The following is a 5,787-nucleotide window of genomic DNA, read 5'->3' as shown; positions in this document are numbered from 1 at the left end:
AAGTTATTATTCATATCCTGATCAGGGGAGTAATTTCCTGGAAGCCCTGCAGGATCTGATAATGTTATGTCCAGAGATTAAATAGCACCACCAGAATGAAAGAGAGGAAGAAGAGTCTCTGCCCTGCTAGGAGATTGGATGTGTATTGGGGTTGAGCTTGAGAAACTGATAGTCAAAGATTTGCTGCTTCTCAATTCTCTTTTTGGATAACTGGTAGCTCATGTCTTGTCTCTGCTGTTTGCCTGAAGGTCTCCATGGATCAGAAGTTACTCAGAAAGAGACAGAAAAGCAAACAGAAAAGTTACTCAGTTTAGAACTCTTTGGGGTGTCTGCACATTGAACACTTTAGTTTTGTAATGGTCAGTGTAAGAGTAGGAAAGGTTCAGGAAAGGGTGACTTTCCTGAATCACTAAAAGACTCATCAGAGATCATGGAATTGTAGAATACACTGAGCTGGAAGGGACCCTCAAGGTTAGAATCACTTAATATGTTGGAAAAGACCTCCAAGATCATCAAGCCCAACCTTTGACCCATCACAACTAAACCATAGCACTAAGTGCCATGTCCAGTCATTTCTTGAACACCTCCAGGGCTGGATCATCCAGTTCAACTCCTAAAACACTGCTGAAGTGTGGGATTGAACCAGGGACCTTTAGATCTCCAGTCTAATGCTCTCCCAGCTGAGCTACTTCAGCTCTGATAGTGGGTTCTCTTCGCCTATGAGCAACAGGCAGACACATCAGAACACAAATTTCAGAGAGAAGACTTGGTTCAAGGTCAGCTGTGACTCAGACTAAAATGGCCCCATCACCAGTGACTCAAAATTGCTTTCCTTTCACAGGGAACTCCATGACTAAGGACTGGGAAGAAGCAGTCGAAGGAACAAAAAACAAACCTTATATCAGTAGTTTTGCTGACACCTTTGAATTGTAAAACCATATCCCTGTTTCATAGACTCAGACTGACTGAGGTTGGAAGGGATCTCATGGAGGTCATCTGGTCCAACTCCCTGCTCAACCAAAACCACCTAAAGCTACTTGTCCAGGATCAGATCCAGGTGGTTTGTGAATAAGTGTAAGAATGGGAACTCCACAAATTTTCAGGGCAACCTGTTCAGCTGTCTCATCCTTTTCTCATGTGAGAGATGCTCCAAGTCCCTCCATCATCACTCCTGGCCCTTTGCTGGCCTCTCCTGCATGTCCCTGTGTCTCTTGTACTGGAGAGCTCATCCCTGGGCACACAAAAGTGCAGGAAAAGGATGCTGAAGCCCGGGATTGAACCAGGGACCTTTAGATCTTCAGTCTAACGCTCTCCCAGCTGAGCTACTTCAGCTCTGCTGAGGGACAAATTATCACCAAACCTGTTGAGACATAATGATCTTTCAGACTTTTCCTGCTCAAACGGGCTCAGTGGACACTTGATCTTGTCCTGTCATTGGGGATCACTGAAAAGAGCCTTCTTAAAATGCACCAGGCATCTAGGAACATAAAATGTGCCCACCTAGGTCAGATGGTCCTTCTAGTCCAGTTCTCTATCTCTGAAAATGGCACAGGGAGATGCTCCATAGGAGCATCCACAGGACATGACATAAGTGTGGCTGCAGTTCATCCCTGTTGTGTCATATTCAAGGAGTTGGAAGGAACATCTCCACCTTGTCATTCAAGATCTCTCTCTGGATGCTTAAACCTATGTTTACACACCTGGCCCAAACATCAGCTATCAGAGAACAAAAAAATCAACAATTATCAATGATCTTTGAATGACAATGACTGTGGTGGAGAAATACACAAGACAGGAATAATTCTTACAGGCACATCTGCAGTGGTAGCACTGTGCAAGCAGGTTTTCATAGAACCATAGAATGGTTTGGGTTGGAAGGGACCATAACGAACACCAGTTCCAACCCCCTGCCATGGGCAGGGACACCTTCCACTAGCCCAGTTTGCTCCAAGCCCCATCCAACCTGGCCTGGAACACTTCCAGGGATGGAGCAGCCACAGCTTTTCTGGGCAACCTGTGCCTGTGTCTCACCACACTCACAGGGAAGAATTCCTTCCCAGTATCCCATCTAACATGTCCTTTGGCCAATCTCTGTGTCCTGTCCCTCCATCCCTTGTCCCAAGTCCCTCTGCAGCTCTCTTGGAGCCCCTTTAGGCACTGCAAGGTGCTCTGATTTCACCCTGGAGCCTTCTCTTCTCCAGGCTGAACAACCCCTACTCTCTGAGCCTGCCTCCATAGCAGAGGTGCTTCAGCCCTCTAATCATCTCTGTGGCCTCCTCTGGGCTCACTCCAACAGGTCCATGCCCTATTTATGTTGGGGACCCAGAGCTTTCTCAGGGCCTGGACTAAGCTGTCACTCCATAGATCTCACATCAGCCATGCCCCATGGGCTCTAAGTGAGTGGGTGGCACGGACCCATCTGCAGGTTCTCTCTAGGAAAGGGACATCTTCCATGTTGGCTGTGTGAATTCCTGGCTCACTTGTAGCTTAGTTCTGCCCTTCCAAATGTCCCATTTTGCTTCCCCAGCTTTCTCCTTGTCAAGGAAAGTGGCTACAGAACCCAAAGCAGTTCTGTTTCTCACCCGCTTTCCTCAGACAGGAAGAAATGATCCCAACATGGAAACTGTGGTATTTGCCAGCCCACTCTGCCTTGCTGGAAATATTCAAGCTTCAGCTGGGTACAAAATTCCCACTGAAGCTTTGCAAATGCTTGCAGAGTTGGTGGAAATGCTGAAGTGAATGATCTGATAAAGCACAAGCCTTGAAGGAAGTGCTACATTGCGGTTAAATTAGAAACCTGAGGAGCTGACTTGGTGGGAAGTTGGCTTGTTCAGCTGGTGAAACAGTAGAACTGGAAGTCCATGAGCAAAGTCATCATAAGTCAGACTTGTGCTGCCAGTTTAACATATCATATGGAAGAACTTGGAAGCTTAGACGTTTCCTTATTGAAGAGGAAGAAATGAAACCTGTTTTTCTGGCTCCTTTCAGACCTAAGGGCAGGAACTCTGTAGGCAGCTCTGCTATGAAGTGGAAGGAGAAGTGGAGTTGGGATATCTGTTCTGGGTGCCCTGTGGGCAGGTCAAAACTGCAGCTTTGAGCAGATGCTGCTGCTTTGAGCCAGAGCTGTGAACATATCTCCATACCAAACACACACATCCAGCTCAGTACTGCACTGGGAAAATGCAGGGATTTGGGAAAACTGCTCTGACAGCCTGTTCACTGATATGGCAGAGAGACAGACAGACACCGAGGTCTTCTCCTGGAAAAATTCCTTGTCCCTGTAACATTTATTTCCCTGTAGTGGTAGCAACCATCCAAACAGGTTTACATAGACTCATGGAATGCTTTGAGTTGGAAGATACCTTAAAAATCATCTGATTCCAACTAACTGTCATGGGCAGGGACACCTTCCACTAGCCCAGGTTGCTCCAAGCCCCATCCAAGTTGGCCTGAAACACTTCCAGGGATGAGGTGTCAACAACACATGTTGTTTCTATCTCTGCCCCAAATTTTCTCCCCTATGCCAAAACCTTTCTAATAGGTGACCTTGTATTTCATCTTTGATTTTCTTCTGGTGGTTTCCTCAAGTCAATTGTGTGTCCTTTACACCTGAGGATCTGTCAAGTGTGGGCTCCCCATACTCCAAGTTCCCTGCTGTCCTCTCTTGTATCTCCATTCCCTCTGCAAAAATTCCTGTTTCATTCACATCTTCACATTCACATCTCTGGTTTGTTTTTGTTGTCCTCACCCCAGGACAGATGTGAAAATCCAGATAACCAGTGGAAAGGACTAATAAAGTCACTTCTGCCCAGGGAATTGCTGTGTAAACTATGTTTATCCAGTCAGGAAAAAGAGAGAGTAAAGGGAAGGATATTATAGGATCTAGAGTAAGGAAATATATTATAGGATCTAGACAGGAATCATTAGGGGTTGATTGTTTACTGACTCTTCTGATGCAGGAACTAAGGGTTGTCAGTGGAAATGAGCAAGTGCCAAGCTTGAAACAAACAAAAAGAAGGATTTTTTTTTTCACACAGTGTTACCTGTGCAGCTCCCTACCATTGGGTATTATAAGTCCATAAAGTGTGTATCCATTCAAAAGATGACTGGGAAGATTTATGGAAGAAAAACCTCCATGAAGGACATGCAAATATGGAACTACCTATTTTGGTAGTGCCTGAGCCACAAATCTTTGGAGACTGGGAAAGTATCAAGTGATATAACACTGCATTCTTTTCTCTTGTATAGGCATAACTCATGGGAGATGTTGCAGACTGGGTTTGAGCTGGATGTTCTTCTCTGCATCTTCCCTGGCACCTCCTTGTAACCATGCCCTGACTTCTTGAGGCATCAGGAAAGTGTCAGCCTGTTAAACCATGTTAGCAGCTTGGGCAGAGGTGCTGAAGGTGTCATTTCATGCCATCAGCCAACTGTATCATCACCACTCCCACAGAGGTGTTTGAAGCTTTGGCCATGACAAACAGATGACAGGAGATCCCTCTGTCCCTGCTTTCCCTCCTCCTATTCTTCTAGTTTTCCTATCACTCCAGGCTGATCTGCCTCTGCTTTTTAAAATATCCATCTGCCACCAGCCAGAAGCTTTTGAAGGTTATGGAATTACCTCCATGCAGCCCAGAAAGCCAATTGTGTTCTGGGCTGTATTTCCAGCAGTGTGGGCAGCAGGGGAATGAGGGGATTCTGCCTTCAACTCCTCTCTGGTGAGACCCATATGGAGTGCAGCATTCAGCTCTGGGGTCCTCAGCACAGGAAGGACATGGACCTGTTGGAGCAAGTCCAGAGGAGGCCACCAAGATGATTAGAGGGATGGAGAACCTCTGCTACGAGGAAAGGCTGAGAGAATTAGGATTCTTCAGCCTGGAGAAGAGAAGACTGAGGTCACCTAATTGCAGCATTCCAGAACCTGAAGGAGCCTATAAGAAAGATGGAGAGAGACTTTTTACAAGGGCCTGGAGTGACAGGACAAGGGGAATGGCTTCAAACTGAAAGAGAGAAGGTTTAGATTAGATATTAGGAAAAAAATCTTCCATGTGAGAGTGATGAGGCACTGGCACAAGTTGCCCAGAGAATGTGGATGCCCCATCCCTGGGAGTGTTCCAGGCCAGGTTGGATGGGGCTTGGAGCAACTTGGTCTAGTGGAAGGTGTCTGCCCATGGCAGGGGACTGAAACAAGACAATCTTGAAGGTCTTTTCCAACCCAAGCTGTTCTGTGATTCTAGGAAAGCTACAATTGATGCTTATCCCAGCAGCTGCTGTGCCTGTACCTGCCCAGAGGGATGCAGCTGCCTTTGGGGGCCAGGGTGGGTTCACCACCCCTGGCTGAGTGTGCTCTTTTCTGCTGGGAGCCAATGCATCCCCCAGGTGGAGGTGCAGAGATGACCTTTTCCACCCAACTCAGCACATCACCAATCTCAGTTTCTGCTGAAGACCTCCTGGCACCAAACTATGCCACTGATGGGAGTTTGTCCTATCTCCCCACTCTTCATCCAAATATCTGCACCAAGACAGTGACATACAGCTACAGGGTCCAGATGTTATTGCTTTTCACACACTGCCTTGGTTGCAATGTGTCAAATCAAGCACATATTCCTCTTTTAAGTTGTAATCTCTCTGTCTCCTTACCCCAAGTGAGCTTCTGCTTTACTGGAAAAGCATTTTTAGTGATTATCCCTATTTTCCTGTCTCTATTTCCTCTTCTTTCTCTTTGCCCAGACGTCTCTGAAAATGATCTCATTAAGAACATGGAACTTCTCTGTCTGAAAAGGGTTC

At 46.4% G+C, this 5,787-nt stretch overlaps 2 non-coding genes across 2 annotated transcripts; both read right to left on the bottom strand.

Annotated features, from left to right (window-relative positions):
• Positions 1–622: 622 nt before the first annotated feature.
• On the bottom strand, positions 623–695 carry TRNAS-GGA. The gene has a single exon. It is a non-coding gene; the product is annotated as a tRNA-Ser (tRNA).
• Positions 696–1,259: 564 nt separating this feature from the next.
• On the bottom strand, positions 1,260–1,332 carry TRNAF-GAA. The gene has a single exon. It is a non-coding gene; the product is annotated as a tRNA-Phe (tRNA).
• Positions 1,333–5,787: the final 4,455 nt, after the last annotated feature.

Source organism: Acanthisitta chloris, unplaced genomic scaffold, assembly GCF_000695815.1.
Source record: "Acanthisitta chloris isolate BGI_N310 unplaced genomic scaffold, ASM69581v1 scaffold1867, whole genome shotgun sequence".
In the NCBI taxonomy this organism is placed as follows: Eukaryota; Metazoa; Chordata; class Aves; order Passeriformes; family Acanthisittidae; genus Acanthisitta; species Acanthisitta chloris.
Note: the sequence above shows the minus strand (reverse complement) of the source record. Positions and strands in the feature narration are given on the sequence as shown.